At 35.6% G+C, this 19,412-nt stretch overlaps 1 protein-coding gene across 1 annotated transcript in view; it reads left to right on the forward strand.

The window, feature by feature from the left end:
• LOC102468869 (kelch-like protein 1) overlaps positions 1-19,412 on the forward strand; it is a 244,376-nt gene that overhangs the window by 86,840 nt on the left and 138,124 nt on the right. The window lies entirely within an intron of this gene.

Here is a 19,412-nt window from a genome sequence, read left to right on the forward strand (position 1 = left end):
AAGACCAAACCATTCATTGCTTTTAATCCAGAGATTCATCAAAATTTTACTAATCCATATATTATTGAGAGTGTAAGAGAATCCAGACACAGCAGGAAAGAATGATAGGTACGTATGAAGTGTTAATACAAAGTACAGAGGTAGGATTTTCGGTTATGTATTAAGAATAGAAAGTTATGGGGCCAGCAGATGGCGTAGTGGTTATGTCAGTGGACTTCCACCCGGCTGACTGCAGTTAGAGTCCTGGACCCAGTGGCTTGAAATTCACACAGGGTTCTTGTGCGTGCGTGCCCAAAATCCGAGGAGGAAAACGGAGAAGGGATTACAGTGTGACCATCACCCTGGTTGGGGGGTGACTTCTCACTTTCCTCTCACTGTCTCTGTCTCTTTCTGGCAAGCACACATGCCCTAAGGCAAAAGCTTCTCTAAATAAATAAATAAATAAATAAATAAAAAGTTAAAAACACTTTACATGCCAAAATTGGGGGAAAAAATTAAACCTAGAAAATAACATAATATTTATAAATAATGAAGTTTTTTTTCTGGATATTAAATGAAGAATTCTTAAAGAAGTAAAAACAGAGGAAATAAATTTAAAGCAATCCTGTCTAAGTAAATTATATTAGCTTATTGTAACACCTGTCTCCTCCACACATACATTTAGGTAACTAGACAAAGAACACATTACAATATTAAGCACTGGATTTTTCTGAATCTCCCACTCTATGTCTCAATGCCACATATTCTTAGTATCTGGAGGTCCCTTCTTAGGATAGAAATGGCCAGCGATTGCTAGCAGCCAATGATAGCTATGTGGACATTAGCCCATGACAGATCATGTGGCAGTGAGTTTCTGACCTAGGCATAGTCATAACTGTCCACCTTTTCAACTGTGGAAATGTGGGGAGCTTGAAAATAAACCAGTACTCAAAAATTCTAGGACATATAACCAGAGCTCTGTTTTCTCATCATGCATGTTTTCTTCATGCCCTTCTCCCTGTTGTTCTGTCATAGATGAGGGGAGATCCTCCCACTGTATATCTCATCAAAGCTTCCCATTGGCATATGTGTTCCTGAGGCTATATATTAGATTCTTTCTTTTTCTTTTCTTTTCTTTTTTTAAAAGAGACACTTGCTGTAGAGTACATGCACTCATCGGAGAGACAGAGAGACAGAAATTTAGACTCATCCCCCCATGAGTAATGGCCATGCCACAATCCCTTTTCCTCTATTCTCCTCTTGAGATCTTGGGCACGCACGCACATGCACCTGGTGCTTTAAGCCACTGGGTCCAAGACTAGAACCATGGACTAGAAGTCCAACAAAGTAACCATTATGCCATCTGCTGGTCCCCCTTGGATTTTATTTCTTATTGGATCAGTTCTTTTATCTTCCTCAGTGAAGTAATATTTATTAACATCAAGCAATTGAAATCATTTTGTTTTGGTGAAACTAGTGAAAGCATTTTAAGTTAATGCTTATCACAATGCCCAATAAGCATAAACATTGTATGTATCTATTCAGTATTCTTAATCTCTCAAATTGTGGATATTACACACATAACTTTATATACATTCAAACAACTGAAGTGCAGGAGAAAAGAGTAAAATCATTTTCTTTCAATGAATCATCTTTGGATGTAAGACGGAATATCACTTCCACAAGTAACATTGATAATTTGTGTGTCATGATAAGCAGTTTACATACAACATTCCTAACAGGTCACAGATACAAGGTAAGAATTCATCATTTTTTAAATAATTATTTTATCTAACTTTATTTTTTATTTTTATTTTTTAATTCGACCAGAGAGGGATAGAGTGAAAAAGGGAGAGAGGTGATAGAGAGGAAAAGTGAGAAAGCAAGCTGCAGGTCTAGGACTCGAACCATTATAGCCCATGTGGGAGTCCAGTGCTCCTAACCACCATGCCACCTGCCAGCCCCAAGAATTTTTAATTTTATTGTGCAGAGAGAGAAATGGGCTGAAAGGGGTTAGGAATTTGTTAATGTTCACAGAACTGCTAACAAATCCAGTTTTTCTGTAAATCTGGGCAGGTCATGTATGAGCATCCACAAAGACATTTCTACTATAATGAGTGTTGTTTCTTTGTTTGTTCTTTAACCTCAAAGATAATAAAATTATCTGGATTCCAACGCATTTGATGCTTCCAATAAAGACACTTAGAAAGGAAGAAGAGAGGAAAGATGGAAATTAACAAGCATTTATTTCCTTCTTTAGTTAACACACGTAATCTATTTTATCTCATTTGATTTCTGTTATGGTCTTGTGTAGTAGATAATGTTATTCCCATTGACAAATGAGTAAATTGAGAATCAACATGATTACCATCTTCCTATTAAGTTCTCAAGCTCAGATTTTACTTCAATTGTGTTTGATACTAATGCTGTTCTTTTTATACTAAGGGAAATTGAATACAATGTTTATTTATGTCTGGCTTTATATTTACCTCAATTTCACCTAGAGAAAACACACACACACACACACACTCAGTTGAATTGAATCTAGGACATTAAAGCCTTTCACATAGACTTCCAAAGCTGCTAAAAATTAGAGTCCTTAAAAATAGGCACATCTTTCAAAGTCTGCCTCTCTTTGCTTAACATTTCTGCACTCTATGGCAGAAATGGAAAGATCTGAAAATATGATGGTAGAGAGGGTGAATGTAGATACCCAAGAATGTAAGAGAGGAGAGCAGGTGATAAACAGTAAGTAAAAGAAGGTTTGTGGGAAGGGCAAAGGGAAAAACATTTAGTAGACAAAAGAATGTAAAGTTCTCTGTTGAAAAATATGTTCCTCAATTTTTGCTTTATAAAAAGAAAAGGAAGGGGAACCAGCAGTTAGTGTAATGGCTATGTCGCTGGACTCCCACATAGTTGAATGTGGTTCACGTCCCGGACCCGGTGGCTTAAAACTCACGCCGGGCGCGTGTACGTGCGTGCCCAAGATCCCAAGAGGAGAATGGAGGAGAAGGGATTGAGGCGTGACCATCCCCCCTGGGGGGTGATTTCTCGCTTTCTGTCTCTATATCTCTCTTTGTCTGTCTGGTGAGCGCATGTGCTCTATAGCGAAAACCTCTCCAAAAAAAAGAAAAAGAAAAGGAAGGACCATCAGACAGCTTAATGGTCACATCACTGAACTCACATGGTTGACTATGTTCAAGTCCTGGATCTGGCAACTTATAAGTCATGCTGTGCATATGTGCGTGCATGCCCAAGATCCTGAGAGAAAAATGGCAGAGAAGATATTGCATCATGACCATGCCCTCTGGGGTGTGATTTCTCACTTTCTGTCTCTCTATCTATTTCTGTCTCTCTTCAGCAAGCACACATGCCCCATGCCCCATAGCAAAAATTTCTTAAAAAAAAAAAAAAAGAAGACAGAAACAAAAACTGAAGAAGAAAAGAGAAAAGGCATCAAACTAATCAGTAAAATGTCGTTTTTTCCTTAATTTTTTTTTTCAATTTTGCCAGAGGACATACACTGGCCAGAAATTGACCAAGAGAGAATGAGAGACAGAGATGGAAAGGAATGAGAAAGCAGTTCCCATGGGGAATGAACATGCCATAATCCCTTCTCCATTTTCCCCTGCTGTCAAGATTTTGGGCACACATGCACGTGGTGTGTGTCTTAGGTATGCCACCAGCCTGGTACTCAAACTGCACTGTCAGCCATGTGGAATCCAGCCAGCTCAAAAAACGTGCCACCAAGACCCAGTGGCTAAAACTCAGGCAGGGCACGTGTACGTGTGTGCCCAAGATCCCAAGAGGAGAATGGAGGAGAAGGGATCGAGGCATAGCCTCCCCTCGTGGGGGTGATTTTTAGCTTTCTGTGTCTCTTTGTTGTTGTTGTTATTTGTTTGTTGTTTTTTAGTGGGTTTTGCACGTGCCTATAGCAAAAAACACGCACACAGAAAAAAAAAAAAGAAGAAGAAAAACATGCCTCCAACTAGCCCAGAAACACTTCAGTCTCTTGACTACAGAACCACTAATATGGCTTTATGGTTCATGATTCTTATAATGATTAATGAATCGGTCTTTTATAATCTTTAAATGATTTGCATGCATACGCTGTGTGTGTTCACACATCCACGTGAGGTGTTTGTGTATGGGTGGCCACCCAAAACAGGTAAGATACATGGAGTTTCAAACACAATATAGTAGATGGATAGAAGAAACACAGAGGAAGAAAGAGAAAATATTTTGAAAAGTAGAGAAATTTATTTGGAGGACATGTCACAGGAAGGTTTTAGCACAAAGAGTAGATATGCTAAAAATAAATGAAGGCAATAAATCCTAAAATAATCATATAATGTCAGTGGCCATCTCTTACTCTTTCTTTCCTTCCTCTCTCCCATTCTCTCTCTCTCTCTATTTCTCTTGTATTTTCTGAAGTTAAACACTTAAATATCCTGGCTATTTTACTATGCTTTTATTAGATTAACTTATTTTTTCTAAATCTAGGCAATGTTTTATTATTTCATTGTAAATGTTTATCCTTTTAACCTTTGCTGCAGGAAATAAAATTAAATGTGCATGAGACCAGAAGATGGCACAGCGGTTATGTCACTAGACCGCCACATGGCCAACTGTAGTTCTAGTCCCAGACTCAGAGACTTGAAGCTTGCAACAGGCACCCAAGATCCTGGGAGAATGGAAAAGGGATTACAACATGGCCATCCACCCTGGGGGATGTTTTCTCACTTTCCCTCTCATTGTATTTGTCACTCTCTTCAGTGAGTGTACACGTCCTAAGGCAAAAATCTATTTTAAATAAAGTAAATATGCATACATATAAACACACACGGTCTTACAATTACTTATTTCTCTGAAGAATTCATTCAATATAGTGAAAAGCCAGCAAAGTGACCAAGATCAAATGAAAATGAAAAGACCATTGGTTAGGGAAATGTAAGATACACTGAGTAGGTTTCACTCTTGGGTAATCTATGTTTTGTTACATTTTACTCCCTCAGAAATAGTATGTAATTTATGTAATATATGTTCCATACAATACATAATATACTGGTGTATATAGTTATATACTATTTAATATATAATTTATATACAATGTTATATTTTTATATTACATATTATATATTTTGTATTATATACTGTTAAGCACAACCTTATATTCAGAAATACCTGAAGTATTAAAATGGAGAATCTATATATTTCTAGTAAAGTAAGGGATTATTTTATAAAAGAAACAGCACTTGGATTAATTTTTGAGGAGAATTAAGAATTTTGAAGATTTTTTTTTTGTATTTCTGCACATATATATGACCAGTTTCAGATGAATAATATTCAAAAGACCCAAAGTGAGCTGCTTTCAACAGTTAAACAAAACATAACAAATTACTGATAAAGGCAAGAGTAGAAAAATTGAAGAAGAAACAAAAAATTTCTTTTTTTCCTTCCTTGTTTCTTCTTTTTATTTTTTTAAATTTTTTTTTGCAAGAGGGCATGTATACTTGCCCGAAAGAGAGTGAGAAGGAAAAGCACTCCCAAGAGGCATAGTCATATTGTAATCCCTTCTCCTCTCTCTCTTTTAGGGATTTGGGGCATGCACACATAAATGCCCCATGTATTTCTCAAGCCATCTGGTCAGGGACTTGAACCACGTAGTCAGCTATGTGGGATCTGGATGCCTTAACCCTCAAGCCACAGAGCTGACTTGGAAAAACATATTCTAAGAAGATAAACATTAAAGAAGGAACAGCTCTTTTGCACGGTGTTGGCTAGAGCCTGTAGGGCTGACCATGTTTTACATACCGGCTCTGCTAGTTTAACACTATTCCAGGTGTGTGTTTGGGGGGGGAGGGGGGACAAATCCTGACAGGATGGAAAATGTAGGAAAGAGGATTGTGGCAGGCCCATGCTTTCTCTCTCTCTCTCTCTCTTTCTCTCTCCCTGGCAAGAGCATATACCCTTTGACAATTCAAAAAATAAACAATAAAAATATATAAAAGATGTTTATAACAAAAATAAATAGAAAATATATGTTTCCAGGATAAAGTAAAGCTACATAAACTGCAGGTACTTTTATAGAAAGGAGTTTCTATAATTATATTTAGTAAGTTCATGAAAAATTTCTGGAACAAAAAAATAATCCAACATTTTATCAACAAAGAAGACATATTAAAGGATTGGTTAGTGCCAAAGAATAAATTTAGCTTACCATAATGGTCTTCGCTTATATTCATGAGGCAATCGACCAACTTGGCATGGACATATTTCACTTCATTATATCATAATGTGCACTGTCATGTGTTTTATTACTAAGCATATTATGTGTATTGGTGTTCAGTTATTTCTTAAGTATACAAGAGAAAATCTACTTTGATATTCTGGATTAATAATAAATTAGTACACTCTTATGAAATATAAGCTATGGTAACTTGGCATAGAAAATATTACAAAGATGAAACTTTGATAGAGGATATGAATTTTAGATGAGAATAGTGGTAGACAAAATGATCTTTAGAAAAAGAGAAAATACAGGAAAAGACTCTGAAGCAGCATCTATTTTATCCTTCACTGAAACACAATAGCTCATACTGAAATAAATTCAGTTATTTAACTGCACTATAGGAAGGACCAAAAGAAAAGGCAGAGTGAAAGAAATAGATAATTGAGTTATATTTCAAGAACGAAATCAATTATATTTAAAAATAGCTGAGGAATAGTGTTTTACATAATAGTTTCCATATCTTTTTTTGAATAGCCTGAGATTTTAACATTTCAACAGTATTGGAAAAAATTTGAAAATTTCAGTCATATTGAAGAATTAGAGTGTGTGTGTGTGTTTTATTTTATTTATTATTTTTTATTTATTTACTTTGTTGAGAGATTTTTGCTATAGGGTGCATGCATTCACTGTAGAGACAGACAGACAGAAAGCATGAAATCACCCCTCAGGGAGGATGGTCACATTGCAATGCCTTCTCCTATATTCTCGTCTCAGGATTTGGGGCATGCATTCACATGTACTCAGCATGAGTTTTTAAGCTAGTTGGACCAGGATTCTAACCACAGTCTACTCTGTGTTTGTCTAGCAATATAACCATTACACAATCTTCTGGTCCCAAGACAGAGAGAGACAGAAATAAAGTGAGAAATCACTCCCATGGGAGGATGGCCATGTCATAATCCTTTCTCTTCCATTCTGCTCACAGGATTGTGGGCACACATGCACATGTGCCTGGCATATTTTCAGCTTGCCATGTCTGATTCTCAAACCACAGTCAGCCCTGTAGAGTCCAGCACCTTAACTGCTACAACACTAATTAGCTCTTTATTTTTATTATTTTTTTAAAAAAATTGGGGACAAGATTATACCATTTGATTTTCTAATTTTTTAGTAATAATTCTGTTATTCCTCTTTCCAGTGTGCATCAAATATTATGTTGATATGCAATAACAAACATGCTTTAACTTTGCATCATTATTTCCACTGATTTTAGTCAGTCATAAAATTTGCCTTTGTAATATGTACATAAATATCTACTTAGTGTATGATTATTTTAAAGTGGATATAAGTCTAAACATTTGAGGTGATCTCTAATGAGTAGTTTAGAAGGTAAAAGTATACTGCTACAAAAATTGAGAGAATACAATGCTGCTTATAATTAAGCTAAAAAATATTCAGAAAAACTTAATTTAGAACAGTCAAGAGATTATTAGGAAGTTTGGAAATATACAAATAAACTGTTCCATATCTTAGAACTGCTACCATTTATTTCTTTTAAGACAAGAAGAAACATTTCTTACAGCTTCATGACAGTCAAACTTACTGATTCATAAGAAAAACATAGAGTAGTAGGTCTATGAATGTGTGTGTGTGTTTATGTGCACACACACTTTTAGTTTTTGTAGCAAAGTGTCAATAAAAGTAGTTTAAAATGGAATAATAAAATATTGTCCAAATTTATAATAACATAGCTTAATCTAACAACAAATAAAATAACAAAGATAGTCAAATGTTTACAAGTAGATGCTACTTCTACATTACCAGAATTAATTCTTTAAATATAAAACTATAATAAATTCATCCTAAAAGAGTAATATCAATACAAGAAGAAAATGTGAGATCTCTAATTACTTACTCCATAGAAAAAGTGGCATTGGGACCAGCAGTTAGCATAATGGCTATGTCACTGGACTCCCATGTAGTCGACCGTGGTTCGAGTCCCGGACCTGGCAGCTTAAACTCACGCCGGGCACATGTGCGTGTGTGCCCAAGATCCTGAGAGGAGAATGGAGGAGAAAGGATTGCAGCGTGGCCATCCCCCCTGGGGGATGATTTCTCGCTTTCTATCTCTCTGTCCCTTTCTGTCTGCCTGGCGAGCACACGTTCCCTATAGCGAAAACCTCTCCAAAAAAAAAAAGTGGCATAAATACTGTTATCCATAAAAGTTATAGCCACAATTAAATAAACCTAATGAGAAGTAAGCAAAGTGACAAAGAGCAAATCAATATAAAGAGAGCATTGATAAACTGCAATGTAAGATATACAGAGTGGTTTACACTCTTGAGTAATTTGTATGTTTTGTCTCATTTTACTTTTCCAATCTACTCCCTGATAAGTCCTATAGTTCTTCAAGTGAGACATTTTGTTCATATCAGCTCTACTGTTGAATGTGTTATAAATTTTATCTTCACAGAGGAAGAAAGAAAAATTCTTTAACTCTTACACATGTGTAAGGCCAGAAAAATGGTTCAAAAGCATTAATATTATCCATTATCAGTTATTATACTTTTCTCACTTGTATTCATTTTGTATTATTCTCTAATTTGGTTGCTGTCTGATGAGATAATGACTATACCAGGCCATCATCATAGAAATAGTCTTCTCTACCTACCAAGCTATAGGAGTGTTAAAAAAAAAAAAAGGCCAGCTGATGGCATGGTGGTTAAGGCAGCTGGATCACACATGACCAACTATACAGTTCAATTCCAGGTACATGTGTGTGCATGCCCAAAATTGCATTAGGAAGGAGAAATGAAGGAAAAGAGATTTTCGGCTTGACTGTTCCCCATGTTGTATTCTCTCTCTCTCTCCCTGGAAAAGTGCACATAACCTTAGGCATATTAAAAAAAAAGTCATTTTTCCCTAAAAAAAAAAAAAACTGAAAACAATAAATCTTTATCATAGAAATGCATATTAAATATTGTTCTTATTAATTTATTATTTGCTAGAATGTACATGTTCTTGCCAGAGACAGAGAAAGACAAAGAGACAGAGGGAGAAGGACCCTCCCAACCCCAAGGAATGCTTACTCTATAATTGCATCTCCTCCATCTCTTCTTCTGCTCAGGAGTTTGGGCACACATGCAACACGTGTGTCCAGCATGTTTCTTACGTTGCTGGGTCTGGGACTCAAGTCGCACAGTCAGCCATGTGGGATCCAGCTTCCTTTACCACCAGGCCAAGGAACCAGCTGTGACAATATGTGCTTTTAAAATCCTATAGATTTAGCTTCAGTGCTATTAAGAGTCACAGTCATTTAACCATTGTCACATGCATAGTTTAAGTTACAACATTAAGAAAATATGTGGTTTAATAACTCATGGATACATGTGAAGTGGAATTTGGGATTCCTAACTCTTAAACAAGAATTTATTTTTTTTACCCATGAGGAGAAGCTTTCAAATGAAATAATTATGTTTTGACTCTTCCATCTTTGCATCAAGCACATGTTGAAGTATAACTTGTCATCATTATACCCAGAATAGAAGTACTGAGCAGCTCAAATTTTCATGTTGTACCTCAAATAGAAAGCTAGGCTATTTAAAGTACAAAGCCTGATTTTATTGTAATTAGAAAAAAAATTTTTCATAAAAAATATATTATTTGCCTAATTGTAAGTGTTCCCTTAAAATTTAATTACATAATTATTTATTGAATATTATAACATTTATTATCACCAATTAGCCATTTTTTTAATTTTCACTTTTTTATTTTTTCAGTGTTCTTGCCCCAAGTTGCGTGCACTCACTAGAGAGAAACTGAGAGAGGAAAAGTGAGAAATAACTCCAAACCGGGAGACCACACCACAATCCCTTCTTGTCTGTTCTCCTGGGATTTTGATCATGCACACACATGTGCTGGGCATGATTATCAATCCACTGGGTCCAGGACTTGAACTGAAGTCAGCCATGTGGGAGTCCAGCTGCCTTAACTACCATTCCACCTGCTGGCCTTGTAACCAATATCTTAATACATATGTTATTTCTCAACATAAATGCTACCTTTAAATATATTTTATTACATCATTTATGAAAATGCCATGCATATATTGGGTGATTGTAAAAGTCATGACACATTTTTGCATAGAAAAACAGAAAAATAAGTCATGACTTTTCCAATGATACAGTATTTTAAGCTTCTGATTATATATTTAAAATATATCTCTATGTATATTTATTAATAGTTTCAGTGGACAGGGTGTTTATATTATCACTTATTTAGTATTTAAAATATAGTGGTAAAGCTAAATGTTTTCAGCATATTTTCTCACAAAATATTTTACTATATACTGATTATTATACTATATACATGAGGAAATTGAGAATTAGTTAAATTATACAAAATAGAGTATTGTAAAGACGTGATTAAAGAAAATATTATGTAAAAGCAATTTTAAATATTTAATTATCAAATCCCATTAGTTATTTTACCATAATTATACATGCTTTTTTATTAAAAATGAATTATAGAAAAAATATATATATATTTTATTTTTGGAGCGGTTTTCGCTATAGGGCGCAAGCGCGCGCCAGACAGCGAGCAGAGAGAGACATAGAGATAGAAAGCGAGAAATCACCCCACAAGGGGGATGGTCACACTGCAATCCCTTCTCTTCCATTCTCTTCTTGGGATCTTGGGCACGCACGCAGACGCGCCCAGCGTGTTTTAAGCCACTGGGTCCGGGAAGTGAACCGCGGTCGACTACGTGGGAGTCCAACGACATAGCCATTACGCTAACTGCTGGTTCCTTAGAATAATAATTTTTTTAAGAGGTCCTTTCGCTATAGGGTGCATGTGCCCACCAGAGAGACAGAAAGTGAGAAATCACCCTCCAGGAGGAGTGGCCATGACGCAATCCCTACTCCTCCATTCTTCTCTCGGGATTTTGGCCATGCACGCACACGTACCTAGTATGAGTTTCAAGCAACCAGATCTGTGACTTGAACCATGGTAGACTACCTGGGAGTTCAGCAACATAACCATTACGCCATCTGACAACTCTTAGAACAATAGTCTAAAAGCGTCATTGTGATACTTTTAAGATATTTAAGTTATACTTGTAAGGACACTCTTTTTTTTTTTTTTTTTTTTCACTTAAGAAGATCTCTTTGGGCCAGCATATGGCATAGTGTTTACATTGCTGGACTACCACATGGTCAGCTGTGGTTCAAGTCCTAGACCCAGTGGCTTCAACCTCAAGCTGGCATGTGCATGTGTGCCCAAGACCCCAGTAGGAGAATGGAGAAGAAGGGATTTTGGTGTGCCATCCCCCTGCAGAGTGATTTTTCACCTTCTGTATCTCTGTCTTTCTCTGTCTCTCTCTCTGGTGAATGCACACACCCTAGGCAAAAATTTCTAAAAAAAAAAAACCAGAACAAAACGATGATCCCTTCATTTGGCATAGAATAATAACTTAATGGATAGATTTGTTTTGCAAATAAGTTGTAATTGTTGATTTTAAAGCAAAATATTTACTTTTTAAATACATTTCAATGCTAAATATCAAATGTCAGCTGATTAAAACTTATCTCTTAGAAGGAGCATTAAAGAACTAATATTCTACCACTATTAACTTTTCTGGTGCAGTTTAAAGGACATGGGTACATATATTGGTTATCAGAAAAGTAATGGTGTATTTTTCTTTGTTTTCTATGCAAAAATCCATCATTCGTTTTCTGGCAACCCAATAGATTTCTTATTTTTATGGTATAACAAAGAGCTGAAACAGCTAACTTAAATCATGCTTGTGGTTGAGGAAGAGTTAAGTAGCGATAAGTGGAAAGTAAAATTAGAAGAGGGAATTGTCAACAGGTGACACGGTCAACTCTGCCATTCCAGTCCCAGACCTGGCAGCCTGGAAAACACAGCAGGCACATGTGCATGCATGCCCAAAACTCTGAGAGGGGAATAGAGAAGAAGCGATTGTAGTCTGACCATCCTCCCAGGGTGTGATATTTACTTTACTTCTCTCTCTGTCTCTCTGCTCCTGCCATGTTCCCCAAAAAAGAAGAGATAATTGATTGAAAGGTACATTTATTATTCTTTTAAAAATTGCCATACATTGTACCATACAATCCATGAGCAATACATCTGTATTTAAAAGTACATGTTATTTCCTCAAAGTATTTAAAATACTTTTTTATACAATATATTAGATTTTATTTCCATGTGGTTTTCAATAAAATGATTTTCCAGAGGTCATACTTTCCTATTTTGATACTTAGGTAACTTTCAAGTCCCACATAATTCCATAGTTTATCTCTTCCTTTAGTTTTGATACTTCAATTAGCCTGTCTATTGTTCAGTACTTGGACAGAATAAATAGACAGTGAATATATGCATAGGGATTTAATATGGGGATTTTATATTTTAGGGATTTTATATTTTTAAATCAAAATATCCTATTCTCTGTTGGTTAAAGTGCCAAGTGCTTATGTTTAAACTATAAATTATGTAAATAACAACAGAAAAAAGCATGCTGTGCTTTGTATTAGTAAGTCTTCTTATTGCCTCTACATTTGGTCTCTGAAATGTTTACAATGATCAACTCTAGATTAGCATTTCCCAATGCTTTGTCCCTGGAAAAATATTATTTGAAGGTATTCATCAAGAAAATGTTTCATGTTACAAAAACATTTATAAACCCATCATGCCATATTCTCCTTTTGAAACACTGCAATCCAAATATCCACAGTAAATTCTCTCATGTATCTTCATAGAAAAATTCACTTACCTCTAACTCACAGAACCCATGGCTTTTCTGAAGAACATTAATTTTATGTAATTTCCAGTGAAGACTCATGAAAAGAATGACCCACAGTGGACCAGCAGTTGGCATAATGGCCATGTCGCTGGACTCCCATATAGTTGACCATGGTTCAAGTCCCAGACCCAGTGGTTTAAACTCACACTAACTCACACTGGGTGCATATGCGTGCATCCTCAAGATCCTGAAAGGAGAATGAAGGAGAAGGTGTTTCAGAGTAGCCATCTCCCACCCCAGGGTGGGGGAGGTGATTTCTCACTTCCTGTCTCTCTGTCTCTGTATTTCTGGTGAGCGCATGTGCCCTGTAGCAAAAACCTCTGAAAAAAAGGAAAAAAAAAAAAGAATGATCCACAGAAATATTAGGGAATTGCTGTCTTAGGTGGATTTTTTTTTAAAGTTTTGAAATTCTTAATGGCACAAGTTAATAAACAATGTATTTTCATTTAGAGTAAATTATCCTAAACTGAAGGTGTTTTTATATCTAAAGAAATTAGCTTTCTTCCATTTCTATGAGTCTGCCTACCACAAAGTAGCCTGCAAAATTGGCTTTGCTGAGCTGGAAAAGTAACATATTCAGTGAATTCAATAAGCTGACCTATAAAGACCTGGCAATAGAGTCATAAATAATAATGAGTGTGTTATTCTCAATTCAGTCAGCTGTGGGGGTTTTCCAAACCATTAAACAACTTCCCAATTTGCTACAATTCAGCATAAAATGCTGTACTTTTTCCAAAAGGAGGCTAAGAATAAGAGATAGCAAATAATGAGGTAAAAATTTAGGGAGTGATGAATATTCAATCACAATGAACACCTGAAATTGGGTTTCAGTGAATAGTCACTTACAATTTTCATCTATTATAAAAATAAAAGATAGAATTCTGTCCTAACCATTAGATTTCCCTTTATGCGACTATATAATATACATTCATATTGATGTTCTTTTTCTCAGTATCCACTAAAGCATGAATAAAATTGAGCAGATAAACAGATTATCATTATCCCTGCACCACGGAGCTGTCCCAAGGATTGGGGATATATTTAAAGAGGGGTTTCCCTTGGCCACTTCTTCCATTTTCAATTATGTATGTTTCCCCTAACTCCGTTTTATTTCCTTTGCTGGAACTAAATATTTATTTCTGTTATTCAGTGGTATGTGCTTATACATTAGTATATTCTCAACATCTTATCTCCAATATCTGATGTACATTGGGTAGCTGATAGCTAACTGTGTCTTGCATTATAAGACACTTTTAAAAATAGATGTTTATCTGCATCTTTTACAGCTGGATTTTTTAAATTGATTGTTCCAAAATTCATTTGTGTTTAACTTCTGGGTATATTTTCTTGAAGTAATTTTATTGCTCATTGCAATTAGTATTTATTTGCATAATAATATATGATATCCAACTTGAGCTTTTAACCCACTATTTTTTTTTCTTTTTAATTTGTTAAAGGGCATGTGCCCTGGCCCACGGGGTATGTTCAAGTCACATTACCTTCTCCTCTATTTCTCCCTTCTTTTGGGAATGTTGGCATGCACGTGCATATGCCAGGTATGTTTTCCAAGTGGCTGGGTCTAGTACTTGAACCTCAGAGCTGACCATGTATGGTACAGCTGCTTTAATGGCCACACCATTGGATGACCTAACTTACTATTAACAGTGCCCTTTGTACTTACAGTTTTCTACGGTTCTGTTTGCTTCCTACACTGAGACTTGATTTATAACATCTTCTAGCATTTAATTTTTCTCCCGAGTTAAAATAGTTACTAAATGACTCATCCTTTCAGTTTTTGAGGATTGATATATGCAAGGGAAAAAAAAGGAAATAATTACAGTGTACAGAAAATGACAACCCAACTCCATCATACTAAGTAATAAATAGTACTATGAAACTGATAGCAGGTTTCAAAGAAATTTTGTGAGGATGGAATAAAAGAATCTTAGTAATCAAAATATAATGCTGGTGAATAATATTTAAAGGTAGCTGACAACATACATACAGTAAAATATGTTAGAATATTTCCATCATTTGTTTAGATTACCGTTGTCAATCAAATAGTTTGGTCTTTTTAGATCACCATAACAAAATATTATAGACTGAATAATTTAGCAGAAATATGTTTTCTCAAATTTTTACAGGTTAAAAGCCTAAATTCAAGGTGCTGACAAGTTTCTATTCAATATTCTCTTTGATGGCTTGCCAATAGTCACCTTTTCACTGTGACACGGCCTTTCCACTCCAAAAATGAGTGAGATCTCTGGTGTCTCATCCTCATCTACTTTCCATCAAAAGCCAGGGTCTTATTGGTTTTTATGGCTGAGTAGTATTCCATAGAGTATATGTGCCACAGTTTTACAATCCATTTCTCTGTTCGTGGGCATTTGGTTTGGTTCCATGTATTAGCAATTGTGAATAGTGCCACAATAAACACCGATGTGCAAGCACTTTCCTGATTAAGAATTCTTCTGTCCTTTGGGTAGATACCAAGGAATAGGATTGCTGGATCATATGGTAGTTCTATTTGTGTAACTTTGAGGAATCTCCAAATTGTTCTCTACAGTGGCTGGAACAGATAATTCTTTGCTTTTACATATTTTTTACACAATTACAACATATATATATATATATATATATATATATATATATATATATACACACACACATATATACACACAGATTTTTTTAAATTTATTTTCATTCATTTCTTCCATGAGACAGGAGACAGAGAAGGAGAGACAAAAGCACAACGGTGTCTTCATGCTGTGAACTCATCCTCAGCCTCAGCAAGCTTCGATCATAAGCACACAAGTTCCTGATACACACAGGGAAACTTGAGGACAAATCCGTAAACTTCCCATCTCATGTGGACTCAGCATCACAGTTCACTGTGTAACTGCTACACCAAGGCTGGTCCTATATAAATGTTCTAAGATGAATTATTTGAACTTAAAATTAATCTTCGCTTGATAATTATGCCATAATTGTTAAAATACTGTCCAGTCACATGCACTACAGAGAATAATAATATAAATATAAAATGTTACTATCAATAATATGCTAGTCTATCTTTGATAAAAATCATCTCACATATCTCTTCCTTTATTCATTCTTCATTCATTCACTCATTTTACAATGACTTATCTGTATCAGAAATATGACCTGTGGGTTTAGCATTGAATCAAACAGGACAGTCCCTGCATTAATGTAGCTTTCACCTTCTTTTTTAAAAAAATATTTTATTGAACTTTTTTTATTAATTAATTAATTTATTTTAATTTGACCAGAGAATGACAAAGTGAGAAAGAGAGTAGGGGGGAGTGAGAAAGCAAACCAAGCCACTAGGCCTAGGACTTGAACCACAGTGGGTGATGTGGGAGTCTAGCATCCTTAACCACCACACTTCCGGCCAGCTCCTATAGCTTTCATCTTATCAGGAAGGGAATAAATACAATGTGAAGGGATGGTAACATTTTTTTTTTATTTTGGGGAAGAGGTTTTGTTATAGGGTGTGTGTGCTCACCAGTATTTTGGGGAAGAGGTTTTGCTATAGGGTGTGTGTGCTCACCAGAAAGACAGAGAGATAGAGAATGAGAAATCATCTCTTGGGGGAGATGGCCAAACCACAATCCCTTCTCCTCCATTCTCCTCTCGGGATCTTGGGCATGCACGCACACGCTCCTGGCATGAGTTTAAGCCACAGTGTCCGGGACTTGAACCGAAGTCGACTGCATGGGAGTCCAGCAACATAGCCATTACACCAACTGCTGGTCCTGGTAACAGATATTATTACAAACCATGCATTATACATCATGTATTTACAAGAGTGGTGAATAGAAGTAAATGGAAAAAGGTGAGAGAATCATGTGGGTTGTCAATTTACATAAGTTAGCCAAGAAAAGCCTCTTTGACAAAATTACATTAAGGGGAGACATAAAAGAGACAAAGGAAAAAATCAAATTGATATTAAACAAAAAGGTGTTCTAGGAAGGAACAGCAAATGTGAAACTCTGAGCAGAGTGAGAATGTACTTGACACGTTTGAAGAATATCAAAGAGGCCAAGGTAACTAGATCTCTCTGGACAAGTTTGCTGGGATGCAGAAGATGAGCTCAGTATGTTCAACCAATTCAGGGCTTATAGGCCACCACCATAGGTACTTTAGTTTTTATTATGATTAATAGGGAAAGTCATTAGAGGATTTATGAGCAGAGAAAAGCCAAGCTTATGTGTTTTTATTTAATTTTTATTATGGAAATATTCAACTACATTCAAAAGTATAGAGAAACTATATCTTAAAATAATTATTCTAGCTAATGTGTAAAAAATAAACTATATGATGTTGCAGTAGCCAAGATCCTAATAGAAGACACAATTCATCAAAGACGGTTTAGTTGTAGGTATTTTAATAAAATACTATTCACAGAGATTTGTCTAGGGAATCCAAAAAGGGATATTGAGGAGTCAGAGCCTGTGAAGTAAGGGGAAGATGAAGGAAACCCAAAGATACCAGAAGTGTGTTAGAAGTCTCCCTACCTGAGCTAGTCATAAAGAGACAGCCACATTATGCAGGAAGTAGAGAAGAAATATTTTTACTGTCCTTCTTACCCTCTGATTAGCTTATAATTCCTATTGGCTAGGCCTACTCAAAAGCAATTCAGCGGGACCAGCAGTTGACATAATGGCTATGTTGCTGGATTCCCATGTAGTCGACTGTGGATCAAGTCCCGGACCTGGTTGCTTAAATTCATGCCAGGTGCATGTACGTGCGTGCCCAAGATTCTGAGAGGAGAGTGGAGGAGAGAGATTGTGGCATGGCCTTCTCCCTTGGGAGATGATTTCTCGTTTTCTGTCTCTGTCTCTGTCTTTCTGGCGAGCACACGTGCCCTATAGCAAAAACCTCTCAAAAAGAAAAAAAAAGGCAGTTCAGAAGGAAGTCATGATGCAGTTCCAAGAAGCTCCCCAAGGCATTGACCAGAATAGAGAATATACTAAATGAATTATGGGGATACCTACAAAAGATTAGCAACACAAACAAGAAGGAATAAAAGCAGATATTTCAGTAAGAGGAAATTAATCAAAGTGATGAGGATCTAAGCTTGTTTCCTGATTACAATAGAAAATATATTCTGGATATATATTGAATGTAAAACTACAGGTATTATACAGGTTTTGATGTGTTGAAAAATTGAAGAAAAAAAGATTTAATAGGGATCTTAATGTATTTGACTTCATACATAGAATGGAAGTTTGGATGGATGGATAAATAGATTAAAAGAGACTGAGATAGAAAAAGAGTGAGAGAACAAGAGAAATGTTTTAAGAATGGAGTCACTAAACAAGATGTATTTTGAATAAATATCACTGCCTTGAATTCTACTTGATCTTTTTCTTTCATTATTCTGTACATACTTTCTTTCTTCTCAAAATAGCTTGGACTTTTTCCTATGCCTGGCAAGCATGTATTTTTCATTATTAGTTAAGTTTAAGCAAGAACTCCCTGATTTGTTTCTTTATCATGTAACACCTGTTTAAGCATGTCTTCATCTCTTCTTAGAACACCTTGCTCATATCTTAATTATAGTTATCTCTGCTAATAGTGGAACATTTTGATTTATTTTATTACATTTATCTCTTTTTCTTAGTAAATAATGATAACTTATGGTTCAGAAAATACTTTTATTTATTTTTTTGTGATAATGCCTCTAAAAATAGTATAAATGTAATATATGCCTATTTTATCAGTTAATTAAACACACTTTCCTGTATGTTAAAATTAATCAATTTAATTCATATTTTTACAAAGAAAAAAGTAATTTAAATCTTTATAAATGATGCCATATAATTTTCTTTTTAAAATAATTTTCAGTTATTATTATTTTTTAATTTGACCCAAGATATGGAGAAGGGGAAAGTTATTCAAACCATGGCCATCCTGTGGGAGTCCAGTGCCTTAACCACCATGCCACCTGCTGGTCCCAATGTCATTTTATTTTCAATCTCCCTATCAGACTAACAGTAATACAATTCACACATAACATTTAGAACAATTAGAAACAATTCTACATGATCAACAACTATGTCTGCAAGGATATACCAAAAATTTAAAGTTAATATGGCTGTCTCACCCTTCTCAGGAGTCTCACCCTGATCCCTAATATTACTTCTCCTTATGGTGGTGTCTGTTGAAGGAAGAGGTTTATATATCTTTACAATTGGGGGTAGAGATCTTTTGTTTTACATACTGTTTATTTGGTCCTCATGGACTCTGCTAAAATGTCTCTGGTTGTCTTCAGAGGTAGTTAGTGATGCTCACTGATTCTAAATCTAACCCTGCAGGCTTTACCTTAGGGCACTGACCTCATCAGCTCCTGCT

The sequence above is a fragment of the Tupaia chinensis genome, unplaced genomic scaffold (genome assembly GCF_000334495.1).
Source record: "Tupaia chinensis unplaced genomic scaffold, TupChi_1.0 Scaffold143943_1, whole genome shotgun sequence".
NCBI classification, from domain to species: Eukaryota; Metazoa; Chordata; class Mammalia; order Scandentia; family Tupaiidae; genus Tupaia; species Tupaia belangeri.